Raw genomic sequence first — 16,022 nt, 5'->3', positions numbered from 1 at the left:
ATACACCTGAATACATATACAAGATTTATCTACACTGGCGTATTACTGGTTCCTAAGTTACTGTCAGCACTAAACATTTCTAGTTGGTTGCACATAGACAGAATTTTATCTAAGCTATCTTCCAGTTTATACAGCTTTCCAGATTATGGGTTAAGCCCTGCATTTCAAGCACTTGAATCTGATGCTCATCTCTTTTGCAACTGTGGAGTTCATTTACAAAGTAACAAATCATAATCAACAGCCACATGATTACATTTCCTCCACGATTACTATCATTGCTCTCTGTTTTATAGTTGTGTGCGTTACTGCAAAGTCAGAGCAGTTATGTTTTTTGTTATTGTTTGTCAAATAAACAATGGTGGAACATCGAATTAAACTTGGCCAAACTTTCAAATGATGAAATCTGATCAATTCCTGTTAGCCAAAATCTCAAGCGTCAAAGAGCTTGAAACGCTCTGTTTCTTGTAGGTTTTTTTTACTCTTGGATCTGTATGTATGTGAAGGGAGTGGAAGCTTGTCCTATGAGGATGACTTTTTCACCTGGACTTTTTCGTTGTTAAAATCAGCAGAAAGTTGGTTTAAAGTAGGATGGCAGCCTTTAAGGGAGAGGAGATAAAATGTTTGTTTCAGAAGAACTAAGGAGAACTAGGGAGCTAAATATTACCTAAATAAGAATGATTTCAAACTCTTAACCATCCAAAGCTTATCGGGCTAAAGTGAGTGTAATAGTCCTATGTCCTTTTAAATAAAATGTAATTAATCAGGAAAAAATGTTATGCACTTTGTAATGAATGAGGATGTGGGAGCAGCTGCATTTGTCTATTACAGAATGAGAGAGAACAGGCGGATCTGTTGGCCTTAGAGCTTGATGAGAGTTCACACTGTGACATATCTGCCACTTACAAAATAATTTTGCCCATCAAAAACAAATATGCAAATTAATCCTAGCCAAAAATTGATATATATATTAAGCAGACTGCACTGCTACCTCCTACCTCCACCTCACTCTCTCTCTTTGAGCTGCTCAATTCACATCACAGTGTCATCTGCAAACATGAACAAGCTTGGCTTTTTTGGAAGGGTTACCAGAAGAAAGCCTCACCTCTGTAAAAAAGAGTTTGCAATGCTGAATATGAACAAAGCAGAACACTTTAGGAAAAACGTCTAAATATTCAGTCATCAGTTTCACAGCTAAAGCTTGGTCAAAATAGCTCTGGCTTTTGGACAGACAGCTAAAGGCAGAAGTAGATACATTCAGCACAGCTCTGACATGATAAGCAAAATGATACTGAAGAGCACCCTTCAAAAACATTGTGTGGTTCTACAACAGGGCAATAATCCCAAGCACTCAAGTAAACCTATGACAGAATTACTGAAAAAGAAGTTGTAATGGTCCAGTCAAAGTCTAGAAGCAATGTTCTGAAAAGTGGACCCTACAGTGATGCCAAAGACTGATAAAGACATTGTTACACATTCAAAACCTTTTACTAACAACCCTAAGAGCAGAAAAGGTGTGTCCCATCTGTTATTTATAGGAGACTGGTATATATTTCATGATTCTAAAAAGGAAATCATACACACTGCAGTCAGCACCAAAACATCTTTGCATCATCCATCTGTCTGCAATATCAGTATCAAAAGGCATGTGGTACACAAGGAAATGCAGACACTGGTAGTGCAATTAACAAAACATGTGACGCTCCATTTTGTTTTTTGGTATTTAACTTACCTGAACTTTCCAAAAGGCAACCAAGAAAGGTTCAGCATCAGTCCAAGTAAGCTATGAATCAGCCTTAATCTCTCCTTTCCTCACTCTCTGTCTGCTCTACTGATTTGACCTTTTTGTCACTTAAGAATAAATGAACACACAGAAGCAAAATTGTCAGTCTGCTGCCAAAAACCTGCAGAGATGTCTCATTTATCACACACAGGGGAATATTTTCCTCATTAGCAGTTCAAAAATAACTCGGCCTTCTTGAAGCCAAGATAGATTGTTTACCAAAGGCGAACAGGTGCTCTGCCATGTGAACAAGTTGTTCACTTGTTTTCATTAAGACAAATATTCACTGTTGATTACTTGGTGCTTTTTCTATCTATAAAGCAATGGAGCGGATGCAGTTGAACAACGAAAAAATTGGGATTTCCCGACCTCGTGCCCTCCTCTTGTTTGTTAATACCATGTTTCACCCTGTTCACAGCACAGGCTGGTCCAGTACGATACAGACCATCCTACAATACCATAATGTTAAAGTATCAGGTGCACAGTTTTCTTTAAGTGCATAATAATCATCAACATTTGAATTTATAATTTCAGCAATTTTTATGCTTTTAAAGATTTTTCTGACTGAAATTCTCAAAGCTAATCCAGCTTATAAGACCATCATTGTCATTGTGTTTCACAATGAATTTGATTTTCTTCTTTGAATAAATTAACCACATGTAACCACACAGGAGTTCAACAGTTGCCATTTTTCTCTGAGTACCATCAGTGTTTGTAGCATCTGAGCCTCAAACACAAACTACAATCAGTGCTAAGCATGCACTTAGCAAACTCGCTGCGCAGAACAGAAACGATAACAGACTTGCAAAGATCTCTACTTACCATGAAAGAACTTAACACAATTGAACGTGATGTGTTTGTGACCTAGTTACTGTACTAACAGTCAGAAATACAGAGCTTAGGTGTCCTCTTTCTTTATAGAGGAAGCACATCATGATAATGGACCATAAAGAGATCTCAAATTAGCTTCTGGTTAATGCTTGGGCCTTTGCTTAAGAGATGTTTGAAACAATTTCTCTGCCAAAAATGTGTTTTAATGGTGTGGCTGTTCCCTTTGCTGATAATGTAATCTGTCATATGTATACAAAGACTGTCATTAATTATATTTCTACATTTTTTATGAATTCATAAAAGCCTGTAGAAATGCAGCATACATGAATTCATTCTTCCTTTCAGGTTTAGGTATGATAATGCATAAACAACCCCTTCAGTTATTTACAGGTCGCTTTTTTGTGAGGAATTGTTGAGTTGTTTGTTTTTCTGTTTTGGATAGACTGACATGATGAGCTTAGGAAGCAATCTGCTATTATTCAGAAGCACAGTGACCTAAGAATGAGGTGATAAATGGTGGCCAGAGATTTCAGTATAAAAGAAGCACCCCCACAAATCAGACTTCTGGCACATATAACCCCTCACTCACACCTGCTAACATGTTGGTTGCTTCAGAGATGCCAGAAATGCAAATTGTTATGGCCAGACCCATTTGTCCCTTCAAAGTCTTTATACCTGCTCATTTCTCCCACCACCTAAAAGTGACAGTGAGAACCATCCACTATATTCCACTTTGATGTGTACCATTGTTATGAGATCTGTTTTATGTGTTTGACGTGTAGGTCTTCATAATGTTTGGGCTTCTTTTATTTCTTGTCATTTATATGATCTTGTGCTTCTCAAACAGACCTACTCTGGCCTGTTCCACACTGAACCCCTGCCAGTGGCTCCTGGTGTATGATGCAATGGTTGTTGCAAGATACAGGGGCAAGAAGAGGATTGAGGCTCCACCCCACACCTTCTCCATCTCTTCTTCCTCCTAGCGTTTTTCCCGCTCGGTTGCAGGGTCCGCTTTTCTGCAAAGTCGTATCCACTTGGGTCGGTCAAGGGCGTCGGTCAGATCGGCTTCAATCTTCTTCACGTCGTCCTTGATTCGGTCCATCCATCTCCGCTTTGGTCTGCCTCTAGGTCGACGTCCTTGGGGGCTGAGCCGCAGTGCTGTTCTCACCACTGAGTTCTCATCGCTCCGTACCACATGTCCGTACCACCGCAGCCTCGCTTCTTGCATCTTATCTGTGATTGGCGCGATTCCCATCCTCTTTCTAACGTCGGTGTTCATGACGTGGTCCCATCGTGTTAGGCCTAGGCACCATCGCAGCATCCGCATTTCCATCGTGTGAAGGGCTTGTTCGTGCTTTGCGGTGGCTGGCCAGCACTCGGATCCATAGAGGGCGACGGGGCGCACTACACTCTTGTAGATCTTTGACTTGAGGCGATTGGGCATTCTTCGGTCACACAGGACGCCGGTGACTTGGCGCCATTTCATCCACGCTGCGTTGATCCTGGCTCGTACATCTAGTAGGATATCGCCGTCATTGCTGATCATCGATCCGAGGTATTTGAAATGAGGTACTTTCGCCAGATCTTCTCCATCGACGCTGATCGTCTGGGGGCCAGCCTCTAAGTATTCGGTCTTGTTGGTGTTGAGCCTCAGGCCGAAGTCAGCTAGGCGAGTCTTCCACTGCTGCGTTTGGTATTGCAGTTCTATTCGCGATTCATCGGCCAGGAAGACATCGTCGGCGTAGAGAAGTGTCCAGGGATGGGGTGACTGGAGATCCGCCGTCGCAGTGTCCATGCAAAGGATGAAGAGCAGCGGGGAGAGTGCCGAGCCTTGGTGGACGCCCACATTGATGTTAAAGGGCGGCGATGTTCCCACTGAGCTTCTGACCACGCTGGTGACTTGTCGGTAGAGGAGCTTTGTCCAGTTGACGTAGGCTTCAGGAACTCCATGTGATCGCAGGGAGTGCCAGATGAGGTCGTGTGGGACACGGTCAAACGCCTTTTCCAAGTCGAGGAAGGCCATGTGGATGGTCTTGGACTTCTCTCGGTGCTTCTCCAAAAGCAGGCGGGCAGCATGGATGGCGTCCGTCGTGCCACGCCCCCTGATGAAGCCACATTGGTTGGGCGTTAAGTTGACGATTTCTCGCATCCTGGCGTCGATGATCCGTTCGAAAACCTTCATGGTATGGCTTAGGAGTCGGATCGGGCGGTAGTTGGAGCATTCAGCCACATCGCCTTTCCCTTTCCAGATGGGCACCGTTATGCTGGTTGACCAGGCTGCTGGGACGGTCCCGTCTCTGATGATGCTATTGAACAGGCTGGCGAGGACTAAGGCGCCTTGGCGCCCGAGCAGCTTCCAGACTTCGGCTGGTATGTCGTCTGGTCCGGTCGCTTTACCATTCTTCATATTTTTAACGGCTGTTTCCACTTCCTTGATGGTGATTGGCGGGACAGGTCCTGGGACGGGCGGGGCACTGTGGATTGGCTGGTGAGGGAACTCCACGTTGCAGATATCGGAGAAATACTCGCTCCAGCAATTGAGGATGGCGAGCGGGTCGCGGAGGGTTTGATGGTTGGCATCCTTGATGTGTTTGACCTGGCCAATATCCTGTGTTGCTCGATGGCGGCTGCTGGCAAGGCGGTAGATATTGTTCGCTCCTCCGGGCGTGTCCAACTCTTCATACAGTTGGTCATAGTGCGATGCCTTTGCCGCTGCTACCGCCTTCTTTGCGGCCGATCGTAGGGCCCTGTATTGCTGGTAGTCGCCATCGCTGCGGGATTGAAGCCACACTTTGAGTGCCGACTTCTTTTCCTTGATGGTTTGCTGCACGCTATCATTCCACCACCATACTTGCTTGTCGATGAAGTGCTTCCCTGGCTTCGTCGCCCCAAGGGTGTTGCCTGCTGCGTCACGTATTTGACTGGCGATGTTCTCCCAAGCCTTGTCCACTGGCTCATTGGAGTCCACGTCGAGGTGTTCAAGGGCGTCCATAAGCTGCTGTTTGCACTCAGGGAGGCGCCACCACTTGATCTTCTCCACCGTCGTGGTTGGTGTTCTTCGTCGTCGTTGGCCAAGGTTGAGTCGGAGATCCATCACAAGTAGCCGATGTTGAGGGCCAATATTGGTTGATGGTATGACTTTTACGTTCGTGACTAGGCTGAGATGGGGTCTTCGGACTAGCCAGTAGTCGATTTGGGTGTCTCTGCCGCCGCTGGAGTACGTGATGAGGTGTGCCGGCTTCTTTTTGAAGAAGGTGTTGGTCACGGCAAGATCGTGGGCCTCTGCGTAGTCCAGTACCCGGCAACCGTCGTCGTTTCTGGTCCCAAATCCTTGGCCGCCATGGAATCGGTGATATCCGTCTCTCCCCTTGCCTACATGTCCATTTAGGTCGCCGCCTACCGCCACGTGTTCCTCAGGGCTAATCGTTTGCAGGTGGTCGTCGAGGGCGCGCCAGAATTCTGTCTTCTCCTCGTCGGGGCAGTTGGTCTGTGGTGCATAGCAGGAGATAATCCGTAGGATGGTCGGGTCGGCGTCGATCTTCACTGACATGATGCGATCCGATATGCGGGTAACTTCGACCACGTTGTCCCGGAGCTTTTGACTCACCACTATGCCCACTCCATTCTGGGCCCGGTTGCCATTGTAGAAAAGCTTGAAGCCTTCCACTTGGTTTCTTGAATGCACGCGATGTCGATGCGGTGGGTCTTGAGGGCGTCAGCCAATTCTCGACTTCTTCCGGTCATTGTTCCGATGTTCAGGGTTCCAAGGCGGATTTGGGCTTGCTTCTTCAGCCCACTCCCTCCATGAGCAGGTAGCCTTTGTCCACTTCTCACGTCGTTCAGGCGGGGACGACGCGCGTCGCCTGCGGGGGACGCCCTAGCTTTTTGAGACGTCATTGCATGGGATGTGACTGTGGAATACATCGACCGGCGCGTCACTCCACCTGACGTCGAGGACCCTCACCGTTAGCCAACTTCCCGAGGGTCGTTGTTTCCAGCTGGCACCGCGAGGAGGTGGTGATGGGATTTTGCCAGCCCCACACCTTCTCCATCTCTGATAATGAGATAATCAGTTCATGCTCCAAGGTGATAAACCCTTTGATCAGCAACTCCATTAAAGTAATGACCCATAAAAAGTCTACATTTTATATTCTACATAATGTCTTGTGTACTTCCCCTTTATGGTGATGGTGCCTATAAATACATATGAATTTATAATGATTTAATGTGGCAGCTTATAATAAATGAATTCAATAACACAATTTGTATTAAATTACATTTATTCACAGATTGTGAGAATCAGTCAATCATGATTACTTAAGTTTTAATGAAAGACATCTGTTTTGGACTGAAACAACTCTAAGTGATCTAACTAGTAATTTCTGCACTGTATTATGTCAGATTTACACCATTGCATGTGTGTTTCATTTTCCAGTGGCGAATCTGGTGCAGAAAAGACTGTCAACACTAAGCGTGTCATCCAACACTTTGCAACAGTCGCAGTGTCTGGAGCGAAATGTAAACGAAATGTAAATAGAAACTCGAAATGTAAAATGCAAGTTAAGTGATGTGATATGATGTAGAACTGTGTGATACACTTGCCAATTTAAAATGAAAAACACAAACGAGTTGGATATCATCATTTTAGGAGGTCGCTGGAGGATCAAATCATTGCAGCCAACCCACTTCTGGAGGCTTATGGTAATACTAAAACAGTTAGGAATGATAACTCATCTCTGTATTCACTGTGGGCTGATAGTCTTTTTTTCCACTTCATTGCTGTAAAATATTAAGGTTAATAGCTAAACTGAGAAGGAAACCCTGTTGTCTTTGTGTGCTTCTGGCTGTAAAATCAGGAATTGAAAAATGTAAGCTTCTCATTTCTTACTGATGAATTTGAGAACAAATTTGTTTGATGAAGAATCAGGTATCGTAGATAATGTAAGTAACACCTGTAAAATCTGTGTTTTTGTCGATTCTTTCCTTAGACCACCATTGACATCTTGGGTTTCAATGCAGAGAAAAAGATAAGTATTTACAAGTTGGCTGGGTCTGTGATGCATCGCAGAAAGATGAAGTTCAAGCAGAAGGAGTGAGAATAGCAGGCTGAGCGAGTGCGCTGAAGGTAAAATTGTGTTTTGATGTCTCAGGGCCACTGTAAATTTAAAAAATTGTAAAAATTAGTTATTATCCAGTTTTATACTTCCCAATATGAATCTACTTATATATCTTGTATTGTGTACACATTTGATCCTGTTTCCATGGTGGAGAATTATTGCATTGTAATGTTTGGGGTGTCCTGATTGTTTTCAGGTGTCTTGGCCGACATGTAACACTAGTTAAAGGTTTTAGGAAACTATAAGGAGCTCAGAGTAGAGCTGCTGGTCCTTGACTTTATAAAGGGCCATTTGCAACTCCTCTGGAGAAAGAAAACTTACTGTGAACTGTCCTGTATTTTGGGAATACACAAATACAAGACAACCAGAGGCAGACCCAGAACATGCATGATCCTTTGTTGTCATTTTATTTCATTCATTTCAAACTTAGTCATTTCTAAAACATCTTCCCTCTTCTCTTTTTTTGTTTTTGTTTTTTGTTTTCATCAGAGGCTGATACATACCTACCTCACGGGCCTGAACTCTCCCAATATGCTGAAGGCTTTCTGTTAACCAAGAGTACAGATTGGCAATGAAATGGTGGTCAAAGGTCAAACTGTGCCACAAGTAATTAAAAAGTAGTCTATGAGCAAACAGTAATTTATATATTTTTTCTGTGGTATAATCAGAACCCAAACTCTTATTTCTTAGGTTAATAATAGAGTGATGGCTCTGTCCAAGGCTGTCTATGAGAAAATGTTCTTGTGGATGGTTGTCAGACTCAATGACATTCTGGATACAAAGCAGCCAAGATTTTTTTCATATCTGTCCTGGACATCACTGGGTTTGAAATCTTTGATGTAAGTATGCAGAACTAACACTGCATAGTCTTACGTTCATGTTCATGTAAAGTAAGTAAAGTACAAACGTCATTTCTTCATACTTTACACAACAGCAACACACAATCTTTGACACTTTTCCCCCTTTTCAGTTCAACAGCCTGGAACAGCTGTGCATCAAATTCACTAATGAAAAACTGCAACAGTTTTTCAACCATCACATGTTTGTCCTGGAGCAAGAAGAGTACAAGAAAGAGGGCATTGAATGGGAGTGCACTGACTTTGGTATGGACTTGGCTGCCTGCATTGAGCTTATTGAGAAGGTGAGCCGTGTGCTGTCCATTTGCATAGAAAACAGTAGAAAACAAATTTAAGTTGTTTTGTTTTTTTACTGCTTCTTTCATCACGGCAGCCGATGGGTATCTTCTCCATCCTTGAAGAGGATGCATGTTGGGGTGCATGTTCTCCAAGGCAACAGACATGACCGTCAAGAGCAAACTCTATGACCAGCATGCTGGCAAAAGTTCCCCCTTCCAGAAACCAAAGCCTGCCAAAGGCAAAGCTGAGGCCCACTTCTCCCTGGTGCACTATGCTGGTAATGTTGAATACAATGTCATTGGCTGGCTGGAGAAGAACAAAGACCCTCTGAACGACTCTGTGGTACAGCAGACGTCTTTCACAAAGCTGCTGGCCTTGCTGTTTGCACCTCATGTGTAGACAGAAGGTAGTGTTTTTTTATATAAACTCATGTATCTACAAAATTTAAGGTATGCGGAAAGACTATTGCATTTATTGCTTCGCATTATTTACAAATCAGTTTGCAAAATGCGCTTTACAGGTCCAAAAGGTGGAAAAAAGGCTGCCCACATAGCAGACAGGTCTGGCCTGGATCTGGTGTCAAGCCGGCACTGCTGGCTGACTTCTGGCATGGTACGTGGTATGTCATCCAGATATGGGCCAGGCCTGGCATAGATGACACTGTTTATGTGATGGCATGCCACATCTGGCCCGATTGTGGTTTGGTTTATGTGGCCCAGGCTCACAGACAACAGGTCTGGCCTGGATCCAGCATCAAGCTGGCACTTCTGACTGACTGGTGTGTTGGCAGGGTGTATGTCAACCAGATGTGGGCCAGGTCTGGCAATGATGACACTATTTATGTTCCTATTTTCCTATTTTAGGTAGAAGACCCAACTGCCATGTTGCAATACTATACTGCCATGGTAGTGGTTTGATCCCTCCAGTCAGCATGTCAAGAGTGTGAATGTGTATGAATGTAGTTAGGAAGCACTCAGTTCAGAGAAGATGTGTGAATGTGGCATGTCGTATAGAACACTTTAGGTAATCCGGGAGAGTAGAAAAGTGCTATTTAAGAATCACTGTCTGAACAGAGTTTCGTCATGTTACTTTTGCACTATTATGTTCCGGCACATGTTGTTATTACATGGCTTGATTAAGGTACACATTAGGCTGACATCTGGGGCCAGAGCTGAAACTGTTCTGGGCCAGCACAGGACCACCAGTGTGTCTGCAACTGCCTTGTGGTGGCCCATGTGTGGGCCACCTCTGGCAAACCAGATCTGGGCCACCAAAGGGCCGTCATTCTTTGCGGTATGTGGGCCATGTGTAAGCACGTTGTGTGGGCCAGATCTGGGCCACACCAATTTTGCTATGTGGGTGGTGGCAAGAAGAAGGGCAGTTCCTTCCAGACAGTGTCGGCTCTTTTCAGGGTAATATTCATTTTCTTAAATACTTAAATGATGAACTTTAATGAGCATGCACCCACATTTTGTGTGCTGCTTGATTCCCAATGAAACTAAAACACCAGGTAGGTCCCTGGTTTAATATCACTGCAGGTGGAGACTTTGATTAATGTACAGAAAGTACTTCTGCTCTGAATAATTCAGGGAAAATTTAATTTTTCATTAGTCTGTGAAAGCTAAGTATTTTGGTGTGATTGCCATAAAAAGTCGCTATTTCCTAGTTACATAGTTCAGTCCAGCAGGCTCTTAATGCTGGAACAATCACAAAATCCAACTTTTTTTCTTTTCAAAGTATCAAAATAGATCATATTTGATATAATAATGGAAACATTTTAAATAAGTTTTTGCTTAACCTTGATTGTCAAGCTCTTTATGTTTGTGCAGCTTCCCCGCTTGAAAGGGATTGATGCATCTACCACAGGTGTTTAACTGGATTTCACTCAATGACCAGGCAGATCTTTTGTTTCCCTTTTTTCTTCTTTTCGGCCATAGTCAGCCACAGGTGAAAAACCTTTAAATACAAACCAAAAAACCAAAATACAAATTACGTTTGTTTTCACACATCTGTGAACATTAACCAATCCAAACCTTTTTTAACAGTAGCAGTGCATAAGCTTTGTAGCACAATATTTACTTGAGTATTTTTAAATGCTCAAATTATGTAATTCAAATTATGTAATTATGTGATTGAACACAAGATTAAAAGATCTTGCTTTTTTAAAAGTGCTAAATCAAATGGCTAATCTGCATTAGAACTTAAACAGTAAACAATAGCATTTATGACCAGTTTTTCTTGCATTTAACCATATGCAAGCATTAACAGTGTACCATATGCAGACCAACAACAAACAATGGTGTCGCTCATAAACATTAGTTCCAGCCTGTCACTTTTACTTTTTTGTCTCAGGGCTCTCCACCTCCTAAACTCAGTTTGACTTTACATTGACTGAACCCAAAAATGTAATGAAAAATGTTGACAATGTCATGGGTAATGTACAACAGCTGACTGTAACTCCTTCAGTTTTATGGTAGATAAAAGCATCTTGTTAGGCTACCACATGGTAAATGCAGGATTTGTCAGAGCTTCTGCATTATTCAGACTTATTCTTAGTCACATAGTTTAAGGTCTTTAATAGACAACAAAGCTGTGTGTCAGAGTGCCGGAGGCCTCTAGGGACATGTTATTGAACAGGAAGATGCTGAACTTAATGTTCTTGCAAAATGTATTTTTTGAGTTAAGAAACGATTGCAGTGCAGTTTTCTTTTTTTAGAATCTGGGAGACAGCAGTAACCTTTTTCTATTCAGTTTGAGCAATGAAAGAAAAATGTCCTGTACTCTGTCTCCACAGAGAATCCATTTACACCATCCAGTACAACATCCGTGCATTCATGAATGTCAAAACCTGGCCTTGGATGAAGCTATACTTTAGAATAAGGCCACTTCTCGGGAGTGCAGAGGCAGAGATGGCACGACGAAAGTGGACTTTGAAAAGACCAAGGAGGACCCAGCAAAGGCTCTGGCTAAGAGGAAAAAACTGGAGGAAAAGATGGTTACTCTCGTACAGGAGAAGAATGACTTGCAGATCCAAATTCAGAGTGTATGTTAAAGAGAACTGGAACCTCCATTTGTCTGTAACTTGATTATTTACAGCTGACTGTATCATTTCCTTTTTGCATTTACAGAAGGGTGAAACCCTCGCTGATGCAGAGGAAAGGTGTGAGGGGCTCATTAAAGGAAAGATCCAACTCAGGGTCAAACTTAAAGAGACAGCCAAAAGACTGGAGGATGAGGAGGAAATGAACGCTGAGCTGACTGACAAGAAGAGGAAGTTGGAGGACGAGTGCTCTGTGCTGAAGAAGGATATTGATGACTTGGAGCTGACCCTGGCCAAAGTGGAAAAGGAGAAACATGCCACCGAGAACAAGGTTTGTGCCTCGTTTCAGTTGTTTAGTGGGAACTGCATGCTGTAATGATTTTATTCACTTAACATTTTAGGTTAAAAGTCTGCTCAAGATGTGTCCATTGCCAAGCTGAGCAAAAAAAAGGAAGCCCTCCAAAAGGCCCAACAGCAGGTCCTCGATGACCTGCAGGCAGAGGAAGACAAAGTTAACAGCCTGACGAAGGTCAAGACCAAGCTGGAGCAGCAAGTGGACGATGTGAGTTTCTAAATTTGTTTGAATTATCACAAGTGCAGCACTAAGTTTTTATATATTGAAGCTGGCACTAATTACTGTGTGCGTGAATGCACAAGATTGAAGGTACACTGGAGCAAGAAAGGAAGCTCCGTATGGATCTTGAGCGAGCTAAAAGAAACCTCGAGGGAAATCTGAAACTGGCCCACGAAACCATCATGGATCTTCCACTAAAGGTGGCAAGAAGCATCTCCAGAGACTAGAGGTGAGAGTTTGTTTGCTGCAGAAAAAAAAGTGTTTTGTTGTTGGTTTCAGTAACGTGAGATCATTTAAGGAACTACTTTAATAAAAGTTGTAGAAGTGGTACCCCAAACAAACTTAAAACTAAAGGTGGGCTCTGTTTATTTCACTGAACTGTTTTGTGTAGGAAAAAAGTTCATAAAATGTTATATCACTTTTTTTTAACCATAAAAAACATCTGGGCTTGTGGCTGGAAAGGTTCGGGGTCTGGAGGCGGAGGTTTAGGTGGAGCAGAAACGTGGATCTGTGGCTGTGAAGGGTGTCAAGTATGAACCTAAAGTGAAGGAGCTGACTTATCAGGTAGGATGCAACAAAACAGAAATGCTTTTTCTGGCATAAAATCCCAAAATTTTAATTAAATAAGGAAGCGATGAGTAATCATCACGTATCGTTTTATAATTTGTGCTGCCAAGAAAAAGCTGGGTGTAGAATATGCATTACACCCCTAGAGGGCAATAATCTCCATTATATGAAGAGTCTGTGGCTCCAACAGTAGTTGACGAACTGATGTGATAAAGAGTACACCACCGCTGAAACTAAACTCTCTGGTTGCAACTATAAATACACACAGTTATGTGTTTATATCTATGCTAATTGTGTGAAATTGCTAGAGCTGTTCAACAGATTTTCACTTTGAAAAACTGAGGAGATCAGGAGCTCCTGCATATGCAGTTGCATGTGCAGATGGGTTGATAGAGATGTCGGTGATTGCGCTGCGCTGAAACATCCCCTTCACATAGTCTGCAGTATGTTGTAAGTGAGTGTTTGGTGCATATTTGTTTGTTGTTGTCCCTCGTGTGCGTCTGAAGTGGATTCACTGTGGAAGATGAGCGTGTTGTGTGCTCTGAAGTTGTTTTGAAGACGTTCATGAATCAGATAGAGAAGTAGGTCTCTGTAGTGGTAGTTTCAGACAGACTCTGCTGTCTTTAGGCTGAGTAGGACAAGAAGACCGGACTTCAAGATCTTGAAGCTGCAGCTGTCTGTCTGAGAAAGCTGTGAGTGTGAAATATTCAACACATGCAAAGCAGATAGTCATGACAAAGTAACACCTTTACTTCTGACCCTGTTGACAGCAGTGTACTTAAAGCAGGAAGCAGAATTATTTTACGATGGTTCACAGAAAGTTGACTGAAAGTTGTTCATCTGGAACGTTTCTCCCACTAAAAACTCCAGAAGCGTCCAGATAAACAGATTAAATTTCCTTACCTGGATTACTGAGCGTGCATCAAGAGATTTAATGAAAGTTATTTTTTACTGATGAGTGACGTCATTGCCTTAACTTCTACTTTTCAGAAGGAGCAAGCCAACACTGACATGGCCAGGAACAGGAAGGTTCAGCATGAGCTTGAGGAAGCTCAGGAGCGCGCTGACATCGCAGAGTTGCAGGTCAACAAGCTGAGAGCAAAGAGCCGTGAAATTGTCAGGGTAAAATAATTTTGTTAATTCTGTTTTATCGTCAAGAGCAAGGTACTCTGCAAAGGTGGTGCATCTCTTAACAGAACCATTTGACATTAATTTGTTGCTCTCTCTTTTGTGTTGAAGGTCAAGGAGACATGAATGAACCGCAGTCTGGATGAAATCACACAATATGAGCTTTTTTGTCTGATGTACCAACTACGTGACAAGAAATAAACACACAAGCAGTTGAATATCTTTATATGTCGTATGCTTTAAATAATGCTTAACTCAAAAGAAGTAGACATGAAGCTAGTTATTCAGAGACATTACGGTCATCAAAGTTAAACAGTTATTTTTTTTAAATATTTGTAGGAGTGCTCGAGAGCTCCAAACGCATTTCTCAAAATGCGTCAGGATTTAAAGGTGTACTTACACTTGGTGCACCTCTGCACAAGTTAAACAATACATATAGAACCTAATAACAGTGAACTGAAATGCTCTTTTATGTGTGTGGTGGTCTAAATGTGGGCTGCACAGCTTCATCACTCGCAATAACCTGGTTGTCAACTGTCACCTGTTATCACATAGAAGTTCTTTAGGCTATGATAACTGTAAATCTGTTCCCTTTGGTGATAATGTTACTGACAGTGTAGTGACCTTACAGTTTTTCTATGTGCTCCAGCACATATGTTGCACCATGTCACGACGTTGTGTGATGAAAATAGACCCATCAGTGACCCACAACCTGCAGCAACACTCCTCCTCGTGCTTAAACCCGAGCAGTGTCTTGGCATTCACCGTCACTACATCTCAAATTATTGCTTTTTATTTTAATAAAAAGAAAATCATGGAAAACCCAATAGAAACCTGAAGTATTCTGGAAAGCTAGCAAAGTACAGAAAAGCTAAAGTAATATTGTAATATTTTATTAAAGCAGAGTGAGGAAAAACAAGATATTTAATGTGGATGTTACTGCAGGTGTCTGATTTTAAATATCTTTGTTTTGACGTGAATCTCAGACATCCTCCTTTGGGAAGTGGTTTTATGAACATTGAATAGTGACTCCACTGGTAATGGGAAACGACCTGAGATTAATATTAGATAGGCTTAGATTGAACTGAAATCAGCCTGGAGTCATAAAGCTGAATAAAATAAGATAATCAGACTAAAACTAGTTGAGAAACTAGAAATGATAAGTTGAGCAAAACTAATTGATTATATTGTCTTTTTTTAATTAATAGTCCAATTAGTCTTCCTTTAAATGTGTTTATTTATCTGATATCACCTCATATCTCTTAGCTTCTTCTGCTAGAAGCTAATACATTTTCATTTCATATAAACACAACATGGACCCATAGATGCTGAAAACCTTTAAAAGCAACTATAGAAAAAATTACTTTTCTTTGCATTTTCTATTTAAATCTGGACTCACATTTTAATACCCTTTCAGTAAGCACTCTTGCATCCTTCGGGAGGCTCAGGCCACCAAGGAGGCAGTTGTTTCATATCAAAGGTCGTTCCACAATAAGACTTGAAGCTGTAACAAATGACTGAGCTCTGAGAGCATTGCTGAGGAGACAGCTATATTTGTGTTTCTTCCAAATAAGCACACCCAGGAGCACAAGAGGTCGAGTATCACATTTCTATTGAATATTTAGGCCTATTTTGTCGAGTGTCAAGTCCTCAATATTTGGCTCCTAATGCCCTCTTCCCTTCTTTGCTTCTTCAGTGTCATCTTTCAACAAGGAAAGAATGCAAACTACTACACGTCGTATAACACGATCCTCTCCTTGTCGCATATGGGGAACAAATACTGGACTTAAGAGAAGGTCAAGCTACAAGCCGCTCCTTGTCTTTAGTTCATCTGTCAGGGCACGCAGCA

General features: G+C 42.4%; 1 pseudogene across 1 annotated transcript; it reads left to right on the top strand.

Moving 5' to 3' along the window:
* Window positions 1-7,222: 7,222 nt before the first annotated feature.
* Window positions 7,223-14,391, top strand: LOC101487820 (myosin-4-like; annotated as a pseudogene). The gene is made up of 13 exons (XR_013098732.1): window positions 7,223-7,312; window positions 7,600-7,736; window positions 8,220-8,334; window positions 8,419-8,567; window positions 8,699-8,869; window positions 8,959-9,259; window positions 10,195-10,374; window positions 11,661-11,907; window positions 11,993-12,466; window positions 12,562-12,707; window positions 12,941-13,042; window positions 14,036-14,167; window positions 14,285-14,391. The product of XR_013098732.1 is annotated as a myosin-4-like (transcript).
* Window positions 14,392-16,022: the final 1,631 nt, after the last annotated feature.

The sequence above is a fragment of the Maylandia zebra genome, linkage group LG5 (assembly GCF_041146795.1).
Source record: "Maylandia zebra isolate NMK-2024a linkage group LG5, Mzebra_GT3a, whole genome shotgun sequence".
Classification (NCBI taxonomy): domain Eukaryota; kingdom Metazoa; phylum Chordata; class Actinopteri; order Cichliformes; family Cichlidae; genus Maylandia; species Maylandia zebra.
The sequence above is the reverse complement of the archived record's forward strand: the minus strand, read 5'-3'. Positions and strand labels throughout refer to the sequence as shown.